The sequence below is a fragment of the Cebus imitator genome, unplaced genomic scaffold, assembly GCF_001604975.1.
Source record: "Cebus imitator isolate Cc_AM_T3 unplaced genomic scaffold, Cebus_imitator-1.0 Scaffold128, whole genome shotgun sequence".
In the NCBI taxonomy this organism is placed as follows: Eukaryota; Metazoa; Chordata; class Mammalia; order Primates; family Cebidae; genus Cebus; species Cebus imitator.
The window spans coordinates 5,118,728-5,135,827 of NW_016107443.1; the positions used below are offsets into that span (position 1 = coordinate 5,118,728).

At 38.7% G+C, this 17,100-nt stretch overlaps 1 pseudogene; it reads left to right on the forward strand.

The window, feature by feature from the left end:
* Window positions 1–13,550: 13,550 nt before the first annotated feature.
* On the forward strand, window positions 13,551–14,915 carry LOC108312685 (annotated as a pseudogene).
* Window positions 14,916–17,100: the final 2,185 nt, after the last annotated feature.

Consider the following 17,100-nt stretch of genomic DNA (forward strand, 5'->3'; position numbering starts at 1 on the left):
TGAAATTTAGTCTTCATCAGTTATTAAAGAATTTTTCTTCAGGTCCAACAGAAATGATTTATCTAAGTCTGAAAATTTACTAAAGCTTAATTTAGGTTGATACACTAGACTGGTATTTTTCATTTTTAATGTAGTGTACTATTATGAATTAGATCTTTCATCACAGAAACAGCAGCTTCTAATTCTTGAAGACAACCAGTGGTGAATGGTTAAGTAGTAGCTCATTTGTCAATATAAACTGGATTCAGCATACACATGTTGCATGCACACACACACACACACACACACCCCAACACACCATATGGTCATACTTTGGTATCCATGGGGGATTTGTTCCAGTACCCCATGTGGATACCAAAATCCATGGATGCCAATTCCCTTATATAAAATGGCATAGTATTTGCATATAACTTATACATATTCTCCTGTATACTTCACATAATCTCTAGGTAGCTTATAATACCTAACACAATGCCTACATGTTTGTGTGAACTCAACATAGTACTTGACACATGACAAATCCAAAATTTTGCTTTTTGGAATCTTGTGGAAATTTTTTTTCAAATATTTTTGATTTATTGTTGGTTGAATCCACAGCTGTGGATACCATGGATATAAATAGGGTTATGGACATATTTATGGATATGTGTGTGTGTGTGTGTGTGTGTGTGTGTGTGTGTATTTATATATGTATACATTTTCATCTCTCCACTGGTAATCCACTGGTAATATGGTTGAAAACAGAACTTTCACTTTTCCACCTCTGGCTTCTCAAGAGGATACCTATAAGGCATTGACACTGTCACACTGGCTTGGCACTTTGTGTCTGGAAAGTTGAAAAAGTCATTGACCGTTTCAAATAATGAAAGTATATTCTCCTTCACAGTCTCAGAGGTGAAATCTGAAAAGTGAAACATTTACAGAGACACAAGTTGATCTTTCACATGAAGGAGTCTAAAGTTGATAATGCAGTAGGGAATGCAGTCCTATTGTTTCTATTTTCCCCTTCCTGAGCATACATCCAGCTCAGCTGGTGTGGGCAGCTCTGATGCTCCCTGAGCAGGGATTTTAAATGACTCCACAGCAGATTGGTCTCTGACTGAATCGTGTGCAACAAATCTTGGGAATTTTAGCTCATAGCAAGTAAATGGCACTCCTTTAGGGTAAAGACAAATTTTCATATTCACTCATTAGAATATTTTCATTTCTCTTATAAATCAAGTTGGACCAAAATGGTTTAGGATTATTTTCTGAGGAAATATGTTTTTGTGAACTTTTGACCTATGGTCTTAACGGTTCCTGAAAGTCTGACATCTATACCAATATTTTGTGCACCAAAAAAGCAGCCAGTGTTTAGAACCTTGATGACTGAAAATTCAAAGCCATGTGTACTTGTCCTTAAGCAAAGACTGCTGGGTGGGGAGAGATGAACAGAAGGTAATGAGACCTGTGTCCCTATCTTAAAATCACTCTATGTTCCCCTTCAAAAATCTCTTTTAAAAGTTTTCTTTTTTTCGAAGGTTGAGCTCTAATATAATGCTAACATTTATCACAAAACAGTATAATTGCCTCCTCCTACTGTAAACCCTAGCTTAGTGAAGCCAAATGCTGGGAACTGTTTTGGCCTAGACTTATAAGATACAGAGGCCAATGGCCAGAAAAACAATTGACATCAGGGATTTATCTCGTAAAACAACTTCCAGGGAATGGTCCTGGGTCAGATCCATTAAGGCTGACTGTTCACATGCTTTATGCCTTTCTGTCTGAAGTATAGTCACCTTTACAACGAGGACTTCAGGGCACTGCACAGCCTTCATTTGATAAAAAGTAACTCATATTTATGAAGGTTAAAAAGGGGGAAACCAGTTTTAAAACTTTTTACTGAAAATGGTGAAATAAAGTGGGTTTTCAGGTAAAACCTGAATTATTTTCTGGAAGCACCCCATTTACAGAGAATTTTGGTTAATTAGAGCCTTGCTGTATTAATAATCATAGGCTTTATTTATGATATTCTACTTGTTAAAACTTTCCACTCTGACAAATGAGGTCAACCTTCTGATTGACGGACTATTACCAATATTCTCTTGTTACAGGGTATTGATGTTCAGCCTCCTAGAAGCTCTATTTGAAACACATTATCCTGCTTTTAAGCCTCAAATTATGGCCTATACGGCCATTAGTGAAGGAATGATGATGATATTACTTACTTTCTAAAGGAAATACTATGTGGGAAATGGGAGAAGGTAAAAGACACTACTTATTTATTTTTGGAGCACAAACTAAAGGAAGAATGGATTACCGAGAGTTCCTGCCTCTGCTGTGACAGCTTTGTCCCACCAATTGATATTAACATTCATGAAGAGATACCTATAATTCTCTGGAGCCCAGGAGCAATATTCCTTCCCATTCAGGTAATCCATCACTCTGAAGGGTGGACAGACAACAGGAATGTATGTTTCCTTTATCGCTCCCTGCCAGTAGAGGAAATGACAGTCCTACTGAAACTCTTTAATATCTTGCTTGACGTGTAGGAGTGGGTTGATTATTTACCCAGGTTCCTATTATTCACAGGGCATGGTCAGCATTCATCCTCTCTGAGATGCAGAGCACAAGAATAGGAGTATCCTTAGGTTGGAGCAAAAACGAATCTGTCTAAATCTGTGGTTACCAAGTGACGTATGTATATGAGGTGGAAAGGTGATTGGATGGGGGCTTGGTTGTATATGGAGAATGCTGTATATTTTGCAAAATCATCACTACCACCACTGAAGTTGGAAAATACTAGTCAAGTTTGAGCAAGTATTGTCACTAGAAAAAAAGTGATTTGCTCCACTGAAGTCCTAGCAGTAACAAAACGTGAGCTGTTCAGGAGTATCCCTCTTTCCACAAAAATCTGCTGCTATATTGAAGACCCAAGCTAAGCATTTTATACATTGTAGGAATTTGAAAGTTATATTCTGAATGATTAAATAAAGTTAGAAATGTAATTATGGAACCTCTGAGTTATTATCATTCTTGTTACATGATTAAACTTGCCATGGTCTATTTCTACCATTTCTTTTTATTGCCTTTTTTCACACTCATTTTTTTTGTGTTCTCTGACTATACTATAGTGTTAATAAGTGTCAGAGCCAGGATTCTACATGAGTTCTTCTTTCTAGACGTTGTGACTTTTCTTCTTCCCTACACTATTGCCAGAGGATATTTATATGATCTGTACCAAAAAGTCATCATCTTTGAATTAGTTAATTTATCCACTAAACAGGTATTGAAGAGCTCTTTGTATAATGGGGAGCACTATGGGTAAGATGAAGAAGACATGAATTTCCTGAGGTTTGGAAAAACCACCTTCCAGTATAGACTAAACTAAAACATGTAATATCATAAAGAGCTATGAGGATGGAGCCTTTTTTCTGCTTGTGGTTTCTGGGAGGCTTCACAGAGGGGGCAGCATTTAAAATTGAACTTGAAAAATAAATAGGAGTTTGTGGTGAAATGGTCTTTGCCATTTAACAATCTGGCATGACCCTGGTAAAACCAATTTAATTTTCTGATACTTAGTTCCCTGTCTGTCTCAAGATTGTTATGAAGATGAAATGAGATTTGAAAGAACTTTGAAAACCTGCTGATGATATTATAAGAAGTAGTTTTAAGAACTTTGGCTCCTAAGGATAAGAGATGAGGTCTGGTCCATTACAAAAATAGGATGAATGCACTATTTCTAGAAAAAAATATATAGGCTTTGATGCTACTGTTTGAAAAATCCATAGTCCTTAGTGCAGCTGATACGGGTAGTTATCAGTTTTCTATAACATAAAGATAGGCCTCTAAGCAAGACTCAGGTAATGCCTAGGAAGATTGCCTACCAATCAGGGATGGAAATCCATACTAGCATGGAGTAGTTAAGGGCATGCCTTACAAATAGTCTTGGGCATCAGCTACAGGGGAAGGGCTGTGCTTGGGACCTAACTCATAAAATATACATTTTTCAGGATAAACTCAGATCTACCATTTTACCTTCTTTGTTTTTATCACTCAGGATAACTGATAGGAAAAAAAGGTGCAGAAATATGTCCCCAGGCCATATGAGTCAAGGATGTCATAGTGAAGAGAATGTCTTAACAAAAAAATGCAAAGATGGGGGGAGCTAAAGTGGGCTGTTTTGCAATCTCCAGATAATGGAGAATAATGATTTAAAAATTTGTCTTGGTTCTGTCTTAGTCTCTTTGTGTTGCTATAAGGAAATATTTGAGGCTGGGCAATTTGCAAGTAAAAGAGGTTTATTTGGGTCACAGTTCTGAAGGTTGTACAAGAAGCACAGCACCATTATCTGCATCTGGTGAAGGCCTTAAGTTGCTACCACTCACGACAGAAGGCAAAGGGGAGCTGGCATGTGGAGATCACATAGCAGGAAGAGAGGGAGAGGGAAAGACACAGAGAGAGAGGTGCCAGGCTCTTTTCAACAACTGGTTCTCACAGGAACTAAGAGTGAGAACTCTCTTCTTTGAGAGAACAGCACCAAGCCATTCATGAGGGATCTGCTCCCAGGATCCAAATACCTCCCACCAGGCCCTACCACCAACACTGGGAATCAAATTTCAACATGATACTTGGCAGGGTCAAACAAACTATCTGAACCATGGCACTAATTTTTCATAAATTGTAGGCATTGTCTAAACCATCCTTTTCATGTTGGATGGATCAAATAGTAAAGGAATACACTGTATCATGGTGTATGTCTGTGTGTGTGTGTGTATGTATTCACATGTTCATAGTATAAGACTATCTGTCTTTCTTCTAGGGTACTTCTTTTTGTGTATAAGCTCTGTATAATGTTAGCTTACATATGATAAGGTACTAGTCCTGTATCAGTTAGATACTGCCACATAATAAACCACTCTAAAGCTAAGTTGCTTAAAAAATCTCCATCTGTTGAGCCATGAGGAGACTCATGTAGATTCCTCATGAGTCTACAGGTTAGTTTTTGTGAACTATGCTGGGCTCTGTGGGATTTATGTTTCTGTGGTCAGCTGTGTGTCATCTAGGACAAAGCTGAGGTTACTTTGATATCCAGAGGGGGGATTAACAGACATATAGTTCTGTGAAGTAATCATCTGTGCTAAGGTTGTATTTTTTGCATTACGGGAAGGTTAAATTTCTTATTAAAAGGAGTTGTAAAAGCAGGCATTATCTTAGTTTATATAGCTCATCAAGTGAACTAGATTATACTTTATGTGGACTGCTTTGTGGAGTTTCAGGAAGCCCCTTTTAGGTTAAGTATTACTTTTTATTTATTAATTTTGGTCTGCTGTAAAAGGCAGTGCCTTTAAGAGAGCTCCACAACTTAAGTGATTATCAATCATCAATTCTTCAGGGTACAACTGCTCTGGAAACTTGGTGGGAGACAAGGGTGGTACTGAAAGGTTAAGAAGGCACAAGACAGGAAGGTAAACATGAAATTCAATCTGATTTCACAGTTTTGCCCTAAGGAATACCCTTAATAGATCAAATGATGTCTTATCAGCCTTAGTTTAGTCCTTTTTTGAAATTAAAGTTAAGAGAGTGGTTAGGACGTTTAATGAGACAGTTTGGATGGATGTAATAGAGATTGGTGGAAAAAGATAGAAGAATCCTAGAGAAAGCAGAGGCTGGTTAATGCCACAACTAGAGCACTAAGCTAGGGAACATTTAAAATTCTATTTCCTTTCTTCTCTTTTGAAAGAAAATTATATGTTTATTAGGATATGTTTTAGTATTATACAAAAAAAGAAATAGCTGCTTCTTATAACCTCCTACCAAACTCCTCTAATTATAATTTGGTTTCATAATTATATTAAATCAGGTTGTAATCCCTTAAAACTCAGCACTCTTTACCTGTTAATATTGCAATCAGTCTAAATGCCATTTACAGTTAGTCTAGAGTTGAAAACAATATTTAAAACCAATTTTCAGACTCAATTAATGAAAAAACCTCATCACTCTATCTTATTTATAATAAACTCATTCGAGTAGATCCAGGCACAATATAAACAACTAATGGAAAATCCCTAGGAGGTTTTGGCTCATACATTCTGAGCAGACATGCTCTGGAAAACACAGAAATTCTCAGAAAACTGCGGTCTGCTGAAAATGCCAGGAGATTTCAGGAGACTAGACTCTTCATTAGGCCTTGGCATCTTTCATTCCTTTTGCGTAGGGAATAGTGTCAACACTTTTTATGTGAACATCTGTATGTCCAATTCCTTTTTTCTAATCCTGTTTCAAATGGACAAGATCTTAGGGCACAAGAGAAGACGTATGCTTGGGACAAAGCTATGTGGATGCTACAAAGTGAACCAGATTTTGACCCATGGCAGCTGACTCTTGGTGGGTTAAAAAGGTAGTCACACAGTTTCTGTGGAGGTCAGGCAGCATGTGAATGACAACTCTGTGTGATAGTGTAGTGAAAGTAGAGAACTTTAGAGCTAGACAGACATGCTTGAATTTTGGCTCTATTATTACAAGCTGTGTGACCTAAGCAAACTATGTAACCATTCTGAGTTTCAATTCCTTCATCAGAAAAATGTAGAAAAATGTACCTATCTCTAAATGTTGCTAGGCTATTTAGCTTAGATAATATTACACCTTTCCTCCCTTCCTCCTTCCTTCCTACTTTTTTTTTATCCTTCCTTCCTTGATTTCTTTCATTCAACAACTATTTATTGAACACTGTGCCAGACGCCATCAGTGCACTATCCATATTTCCTTGGATCCCTTTTTCATTATTGTGCACATGACTCCTGGCATGCTGTTATTCTCAGAAGCCAGCATCTATGTTGCATTGTCAAAGGTTTGCCCCCAAGCTGACAAAGGTGCATTTTACCTGAACAACTAAAAGTGCCTGGAAATTTATATCCCTCTGTGGGTAACTCTTAAAAAATGATTGATAGGTGGGAAGAAATAAATGCTCCAATCACGGTTTCCCCTTAGGGGGACCACTCTGAGGTGTGACCTAGACTCTCTCCGGAAATCACCTATAGGATTAAGTTAAAGTTGCTATCCTTGGGAATTAATGTACTATCCTTTCTTGATCTCCTTCCCTTCCTAGTCCCATTTCCCTAGATCCCCACTGGTTTCCTGAGAACACCTTCTAAGAATCCATTTTCACATGAAGCCTTATTTCAGAGTTTGTTTCTCACAGGCCCACCCAAGTCACATACCTTTCACATATTCCATATTCTTCTAGGTGCTAGGAATGTATGAATGAGTCAGATATAGTCTTACTCTCATGTTTTATTAACTAGAAACACTGTGGTGAGAACCCATGTGAAATAGGTTTCCACAATAAAGACGGCATTTTAGGCGTTCTGCAGAATTCTACATTTCCTCTATAGAGGAAAGAGTATAGGTTTCAGAGTTACAACTTCCGAATTTCTGTCCCTACTCATTCACATATTAGCTGAAAAACATTGGAGAGCTGCATTTGACTTACTGAGCCTCAATTTTTCCATTTAAATAAATTTATTAATGCCTGCACTTCCAGACTAATGGAATTTCTATAGGGAGAACTAATGTAGAATACACAAAAAGCCTTTTGAAATAGGGCACATTACCCAAAATTTATCACTACCTGGAGATGTTACATCAACAACAAGCAAGAGCTTTGAAAAATAAAAGTATATTGCGTCATTTTTTTAGAACATGCTACATATTTTATAAGGTATTGCTTTAAAATTAATGGTTTTATCTTTGCTGAATTAAACAAGTGTGATTTGGTAGGGTCAGTACAACATCATAAGCTTGTTATGGTTAAAATGAAGATCAGGCTGATGCATAAAACAGGCAATGCTACGGGTGACAGCAAAATGTAAACACACGTCTTGGAGTTCTGCTGAGTGTAAAGTATTGACAAAGAACAGAGTAACAAAGCCAGTCCCTTGAAGAATCCCTGCCCCTAACATACCCTACCCACCCACCAGTGCCAAGGAATTAATAGCTGCCTCCTGTAACTCCATCTTCTGTGGATGGGTTGCCAATCATCCTCTCTCCTTCAATCCTGCAGAAATATTCCCTTTGACATATTCCATCCTGATATTAGAGAACCAGGCTCAACATTCTTTTGGGAATCCCTGTGTCTACATGATATTGCTTCTGGAAGCTAAAGCCCTGAGATGCCTGATTTGCATTTTCCAGAGTTAATTATCTCTACAAATAATTTTGATGGCAAAATCCAAAGTGGGTTAAGCAAAAGGGGGTATATTCTGAATAGACATAAGGATATCTCCAATATCTTAAGGGCAATGCCTACAATCAAGCCTCAGTAGGGACTGGAAACAGGACCTGGAAAGTCAACATAATTCAAGGCAGATCTCTTCTACCTGTATTCATACCTCTCTTTGGAGTATACAGTCTTTTATATCTTCTAATCTCTCTCTAGTAGTGGCTTCATATTTTTCTTATTCTTCAAGGCTGATTCTTCTGCCGTTTTTATATATGGAATGTCATAGCTGCCTCTAAAAGTGGCCTTTAGTCAAGTTTCTATCAGTTTATAAGGTGACTGCCTACAGGTAGTTATACTGACCTTTCTGTGTCCCAACACCAAATGGCAAAAGATATTTTTTTTCTGCCAATATAGACCCTGAATTGGTTTCCCTGAGTCAAGTGTCCACTTTTGGTCCAATTAGCTGTGGTCAACAAGTGGTGGGAACATGGCAGTGACGTGGCTTCAGGGTCTCAATTCTCAGAGGGAGGAGGGTTGATGAAGTAGAGCTCAGGATGGGCATACACGCTGAAACATTTACTACAGTGATTCATGTGTATTTCTTGGGTTGCTAGCTATGTTTCTACAACCCACGTTTATTTAGTTCTCAGAAGAAAAATCCCCACAAACCAAGCAGCCAAACACAAGTTTGACAGAACCATCTGGGCTCCACAAAATTTGACATCATATTGGCTTATCTTAAACCCATTCTTCTGAAACTTATGGTCTTTTGACAGTTGGTTCCCAAGCAAGGAGAACTACATTTATATATGAAAGGGTGCTATTAAGACCTTTTACTAATATAGGATCTTTGATTTTTCTGGTATATTTTTCAAAGGGATTTCTAAAAACTTATTTCATTAGATTCTTGGTATCTTCCTGTGAATTCTGGTAGAGCTTCCATTTCAGTGAAGAATAAACAAGGCTGCATTGCTGTCAACTATTTCATCAGCACTGAAATTGGCCTCATTAAAGCTGAGATGGGCTTTAATTTCTACAGTCTGAGGCATGTTTTATGGCTAAAGTAAAATAAGATGTAAAGGAGAAAAGAAGAAGAAAGAGAATCTGCTTTTGTGGCTCCAACAGATCTTTCCAGTTTGTTTTCTCATAAAGCCCTCTGTGGGGGAAACACTATTTCTTTCCAGCAAGCTGCACTTGCAAGAAGCTATGGGAAGTCATTGTTCTCCACCAGAATGCTGCTGCTTCAAAAGATGAATCCAATCTTAGAAGATGGCCAAGTTCTTTTGTCTTCACAGAAAGGAGCCTATAGACCCGGAACCCAGCAGACATGGTCATTTAAAAGAGCTTGGAAACTTTCAGGTGGGTTGAGATGTGACTGGGCTGTGGGCAGGACCATGGAATCAGCTACCCACATCATTCAGTTTTGGGAGTGGAGAGACTTTCTTACATAAATCAAGGCTTTAAACTACAACATCTCCTACCTCAGGCAAAGCTTGGACATAGTAGAGGTGCTTCTTTGTGACTTTGAAAGGAACATTAAATTATGATAATTTTCTCCTAGGTATGACTCTTACTCCTACTCTCATGAGAGCAGACCTGTGGAGACCAGAGATGAATGCAAGATTTTGTAAATTAGGGGTCAGAACTGGGCTTGTCCTGCCAAAGCTTGCATGGAAGTTGTCATGTTTGTTAGCAAGCCGTTTCAGTAGAAGACTGGATCCTTTCCACCTGCCACTCCAGGTCTACCTTCTGCTTTTTTTTTCCATCCTGCTCTGTCCTAGCAGGTTGATTTTTATTGTCTGCTCCTATGGGCTCCCTTGCTTTTTAGCTCCTAGTTGATTTTGGCCAATTAAGCCCCAGGAAGAGCTAGGTAAGTAGGAGGAGAGGCAAATGAAATCAGGGTTTTTATTTCCTTATCTTACTCCTCCCTGCCCAGTCATTGTGGGTTGGCTGCCTCTTCTGAAGGCTCCAACTCCTGTTAGATTGCCTGTGCCCTTGTCTTTTCAGGCTTAAGATTGGTAACAGCTCCTTTATATGCTATTCCCAGAGTACCAGATTATCCATTGTTGAGTTCCTTTTAATAGTCCTTTGTTAAGCTCACACCATTTGAATGTACCCATCTCTTTACTGCCAGGCTCCTGCTATACAAGTAGGAATAATGCTCACCTCTCAGCGGGAGGAGGATTGATGGATTCCTCTCACTAGATCTGCTTCCAGCACTCTAACCTGCTTCATGTTCAGACAGAAAAAGTCAACCAATGTAATACTTTTTCAGAAATACTGGAAGGATGTTCTTCAAAAAATATCCTCTATGCCCCACTTCCCTTGTAATATCTTTATTAGGAGATTAAATCTTTCATTCTGTTTAGAGATAAGGTTTTAATTGCAAAGATCCTTAGGAGAGGCATCATATCACATTCAATAGTTTAAGAATAATTGAGAGGATTAACATTAGGTTCTAGGCATTGAGAATACAAAGGTTGTCCCTGATCTCAAGGAGTTTATACTATAGGCCAATAATTGATACTAAATTATTTCTTGGGGATTCAGTCAAGATCATGGCAGATGGGAGGCAGGACTAGATTGTAGCTCCAGAAAGAGCAGTGTGTGGAGGCTTGCATTGTGAATTTTAGCTCCAGATCCACTGCAAGAATAAACCAGCAATCCCAAGAGGACCCACAGACCCTCTGAAGGAAGCTGACTGCTCCTGTGGGACCCTCAAGACACCCCAAATACTGTGAGTGCCCCAACTGTGGAAGTGGGAAAGGGCGACCCTCCTTTCCTGAACACACACCCCCAGTGGAGAAGCTGAAGGTCTGTTTGCAGGAGAAGTTTCCGACTTTACCCAGAGCTGTGCCAAGTTAGAGAGCTGGGTGAAATACAGGGGTAGAGAAAGCAGCAGAAAGGCCCTGGGAGCTCATTGTGTCCTCATGTAGCCCATTCCTGCTGGGCACCATAGGGATCCATCGGGAGGATGGCCAGAGGAGCAAGAGGTAAAACTCCACAAGGAAAAGGAATTCTCTAGCTGAACTTCATAACAGTTTGAACTGGAGGAGAAACTTCCTGGTCAGAACTTTGGGGAGGGTGCCAACTGGGTGTGCAGACTTCACAAGCAGAGGAAGAACTAAAGCCCTTTTCTTTCACAGCTGGAAGGTGAATAGCCTCAGGCAAATTTTCAAGCCCATCTTACCCTCCACTTGAAAACAGACTTGGGGCTGTTGTGGGGGGTACAGTGGGAGTGAGGTGGGCCCTTCAGTTTGCATGGGAGCTGCATGAAGCCTGCTTTCCCCCACTTCCCTGACAACCTGCATGACTCAGCAAAGGCAGCCATAATCCTCCTAAGTACACAACTCCAGTGACCTGGGAATGTCGCTCCCATCCCCAACAGCAGCTGCAGCAAGACCCGTCCAAGGAGAGTCTGAGCTCAGACACCCCTAGCCCTGCTCCCACATGATGATCTCTCCCTATCCGCCCTGCTAGTGAAAAACAAAGGGCATATAATCTTTGGAGTTCTAGGGCTCCACTCACTGCTGGTCCCTCTCCCACACTAATATAGCTGATGCTTCCTGGAAAGTGCCACCTCCTGGCAGGAGGCCAATCAGCACAAAAATAGAGCATTAAACTACCAAAGCTAAGGACACTCACAGAGTCCATTGTACCCTCTGCCACCTCCACCATAACAGGCACTGGTATCTGCATCTGAGAGACCCAGAGATAGTTTACATCACAGGACTGGGTGTGGATAACCCCCAGTACTAGCCTAGAGCCAGGTAGGCTTGCTGGGTGGCTAGACCCAGAAGAGAGACAACAATCACTGCAGTTTGGTTCATGGGATGCCACATTTATAGGAAAAGAGAGAGTACTACATCAAGGGAACACCCTGTGGGACAAAAGTATCTGAACAACGGCCTTCAGCCTAGACCTTCTCTCTGACAGAATCTACCCAAATGAGAAGGAACCAGAAAACCAACCCTGGTAATATGATAAAACAAGGCTCTTCAACACCCCCTAAAAATCACACTAGTTCATTAGCAATGGATCCACACCAAGAAGAAATCCCTGATTTACCTGAAAAAAAATTCAGTAGGTTAGTTCGCCAGAGACAGGTGAAGTCCAAAGCAAGGAAATCCAAAAAGTGATACAAGAAGTGAAGGGAGAAATATTCATGGAAATAGATAGCTTAAGGAAAAAACAATACAAAAATTCAGGAAACTTTTGATACACCTTTAGAAATGTGAAATGTTCTAGAGAGTCTCTACAATAGAATTGAACAAGTAGAAGAAAGAAATTCAGAGCTCGAAGACAAGATCTTCAAATTAACACAATCCAACAAAGATAAAGAAGAAAAGAATAAGAAAATATGAACAAAGCCTCCAAGAAGTCTTGGACTATGTTAACCAAACCTAAGAATAATTAGTGTACCTGAGAAAGGAGAGAATTCTGAAAGCTGGAAAACATATTTGGGGTAATAATCGAGGAAAACTTCCCTGGCCTTGCGAGAGCCCTAGACATCAAAATACAAGAAGCATAAAGAAGACCTGGGAAGTTGATTACAAAAAGATCTTAGCCTAGGCACATTGTCATCAGGTTATCCAAAGTTAAGACGAAGGAAAGAACTGAGACAGAAGTACCAGGTAACCTGTAAAGGAAATCCTATCAGATTAACAGCTGATTTCTCAGCAGAAACCCTACAAGCAAGAAGGGATTGGGGATCTATCTTCAGCTTCCTAAAACAAAACAAGCATCAGCCAAAAACTCTGTATCCAGCAACACTAAGCAACATATATGAAGGACAGATACAGTTGTTCTCAGAGAAACAAATACTGAGAGAATTCACCTTTACCAAACCACCACTATAAGAACTGCTAAAAGGAGTTCAGGATCTTGAAACAAATCCTGGAAATACATTAAGACAGAACCTCTTTAAAGCATAAATCACACAGGACCTATAAAACAAATACAAAAGCAAAAACAAAAAACAAACCAAAAACCAAAGTACACAGGCAACAGAGAACACGATGAAAGCAATGCTACCTCACATTTCAATACTAACATTGAATGTGAATGGCCTAAAAAGATACAGAAATACAGAATGGATAACAACTCACCAATCAACTCTCTGCTGCCTTTAGGAGACTCATCTAACACTTAAGGACTCACATAAACTTAAAGGGGTGGAAAAAGGCATTTCATGAAAAGTGAACAGGGGTAGCTATTCTTATCAGAGAAAACAAATTTTAAAGTGGGCAAGTTCAGGTTCTCCGGCACTGTAGTGGTAGTCACTAGCTCAAGTTAGAGGCCAACTGAGAAGTCTTTGTGCCTTAGATCTGTTGACCTACAGTCAACAAATATGCTTCAGTATCCATATTTTTGTAGAATATATAAAGAATGTCTTTCATGTTGGTTGGAATCTGGCATTCGTAATTTAGGTGTCTGGCCAAAAGGAATGCATGCTACAGCAGAAAAATATAAAGAATATGAAACCTAGGAGCAAACAGATCAAACTCAAGCCCAGGAGTTACACAGATCTCAAGATAAAGATTTTGAAACTGTGGCTAAATTACACATTCCCGAAATGCTGGATGAAGCTGTTCATTGTTTGTCACCACAAAATGACAGATTTTTCTAGATATGACATTTGGTTAGGGAAGGTACACAAAAGCCACTCTACAGCAGTTAGATATTGTTCTGTATGCCTTAGACAGGGACCCAACAGGTTATGCATTAGCTGAACATCTTTCAGAGTTGTATACGAAACAAATCTGAGTTATGCTGGGCCAGTTCAGCCAGGCAGAGCCTTATTAATGAAAGCTGGAGTGCAGCCAGGGACTTCAGATGGAGTTCTTATGGATCCTGGGTGTTCCTCCATGCAACCTGATACTCCCAAGAGTTTTTTCCCTTTGGAAAGATGGCCCCTTGGACATGAGGATGGATGGTGGCAGGTAACCTGACATACCCCTGCAGTTAATGTTGTGAATGCTTTAGATCAACAGGCACTTGCATCTACCCTAAGAACATATGGGAAGGAGAAGCACACCAAGAAAAATTGCTTCAACAATTGTTATGTAGCATCTACCCCATCACCAGAACCCAGCAGCTTGCCAGCATAGTCACAGGTGCATTTCCTCCCTCTGCTATTTATGCACAAAATGATATGCTACAGCGATCTACCCATGTTGTCACCAAGACTTTCCAGGCTCTTTGCATATTTGTGAACAATGAGCTCAATGAACTCTACACAGGACTAAAGACAGCTCAGAAGTTTCTGACACCTGGTGGTTGTCTTGTTGTCCTCTCCCTCCATTCACTAGAGGATCGCATTGTCAAAAGGTTTTCGCTTGGAATAAGCATGACAGAAAGGTTTAACCTAAGTGTTAGACAGCGAATGATGAAAACATTGCAATTGGGTTCAGATCATGAAAACATGGAAGAAGTCTCTATAAGAAGAGCTCCTTTAATGTGGGAATTGATACACAAGAAGGTGCTTAGTCCACAAGATCAGGATGTACAAGATAACCCCAGAGGGCGCTCAGCCAAGCTTAGAGCAGCTATCAAATTATAAGTTACCATCATCTTATCCTTCAAATTTTTTTTCTTACAATTTCTCTAATCTTTACTCATGTTATGTTCCTGAATGTCTTCATGTAGGTTTCAGTGTGGGACAGTCTGAAAATTGACAGCATTTAGCATTTATTTTCCTCAAAAAGAAACTGTAGGAAATATTAGCATGACAGAGAAAGTTCCATTCAGGGAGCAGCAGCATCTCAAGACTGGAAAAATGTGTTAATCTTTGCATCATGTTGGACTCCTGAAATGAAGTTCTTCCTCTGGCCAGGAAACTTTAAAAAAAAATAATACTATGTTATGTTTATCTAAATATGTAAACTCAAATTGAAAGAGAAGAGAAAGATATTATAATCACACCTGCATGTCCTAAATTTTGAATTTAGATATTCCAATTCGCAATAGTCTTTCTCTGGCTCAAATAATGATGATTATGGAATGAATTTTAATGTCTCTACTTGTGAATAATTACTATAGCTTTTGCAAATGTAGGCTTTTTATAAATTTTAAATTTTAAAATATTAGTTTAAATATGTGTTATATTGATAAAATTTTATTTTTCAAATTATAGTTCATTATTTTAAAGGGATTTTTCAGTATCATATGGGCCATTTTGTTCATATATCACAAAGTAAAAATGTAAAATCCTTACAGAGAATTATTTCACAAAACTTACATTTTGTGTCAATTGTATTTATTTTAATAATAACTCACAATGCCTTTAGTAAGTAATAAAGCCTCTTATTAGAATCTTGTAGTTTTTAGTTGAGCTAATCAAAATAATTCAGCCAAGTCTATTTGAAATAGAAAACTATCTAACATAGTAAAATTAATGCTCCCTTAATGTTGTCACAAAGATATGGTAACTGTTATAAGGGTAAAAGTTTATTCAGGAAAAGAATACTTGGTAGAATATTCTTTAACAAATTGATGAAATTGATCCATAATTCACATATCAACTTTTTATATGTAATATGTACTTTTAACTTATTCAGTTATTCAGCAAGTACTGAACTACTTATCATTAGAAAAGCAAAACTAAGTACAATATACATGACCCACAGTACATGTCCTATAGAGTTTAGTAGAGGAAAATTATGTTAGTTATAATCACAAAAATCAATATAAAATGGACACAGTGGTAAATACTACAAACAGGTCGTACATGGTACAGTAAGAGGATCTAGTAAGGATTTTATCTGTTGTCAGAAACCAGGTATGAGAACATGATACTTGAGCTGTGACCTGAAGGATGAGTTGTAGATAATTAGTCAAAGGGCACATGGGGTAGGGAAGGGGGCATATTGATTAATGGTACATATAAATGAATATTCTCTTAGTTATCCTTGAAATCATATTTATACTATTAATTTGCTCAGTAAACTTTTTTCAAGCACAGAAAAAAGATTCTCCATTATGGTTACAAATTTTAAGTTGGTGAATCCAAGTGAATGAAACATCAGCATAACTGTATGGGCAAAATAGATAAGAATTAAATACATGAATTTATCTCAGACTTATTTTATCTACCATTGTAATATTTAACTGTAGTACCCGGGGTTGTTCACAATTTCTGCTTTACAGGCTTTATTTAAATCTGAACAATCCTACATGGAAATCAGAATTTAAAAAAAATCTGGAGAACAATATGTTTGAAACAGAAACAAGAGAGTGTACCTCGGTTAATTCCCTGAATTTTACTTGAACAATGTATACATTTCTATTTGCATGTAACACATATTTGTGAATGAGGCATATTCCCAAAAAACTCTTAGTCCTGTATGTGATTGGAAAATAAAAGATCATATTTGTATATTCAACAATCATCCACCTATTTCATAAGTCCTTTTTTCGTCCTGTATAGTATGGAGATTATTTGTTATGTTAAATAGAAACTGAATACACTGAGTTGAACAGGATGCATGTACTACATAGAGCCTCAGAATGTGACCTTATTTGGAAATACTCTGATGGTGGTTGTGTGGTTGTAAGTAGCTAAGATGAGGTCATACTGGAGCAGGGCAGGCCATTAGTCCAACATGACAGGTGTTCCTTATAAGAGAAGATAGGAGGCTGTGGTGGTTCATGTCTGTAATCCCAGCATTTTGGGAGGCCAAGCCAGGCAAATCGCTTGATGCCCAGGAGTTCAAGACTAGCTTGGACAACATGGTGAAAACCCATCTCTACTAAAAATACAGAAACTAGCCAGGCATGGTGGTATGTGCCTGTAATCTCACCAACCCAGGAGGCTGGGGCATAAGAATCACTAAAACCTAGAAGGTAGAGGTTGCAGTGAGCTGAGATCGTACCACTGCGCTCTAGTCTGAGCAACAGAA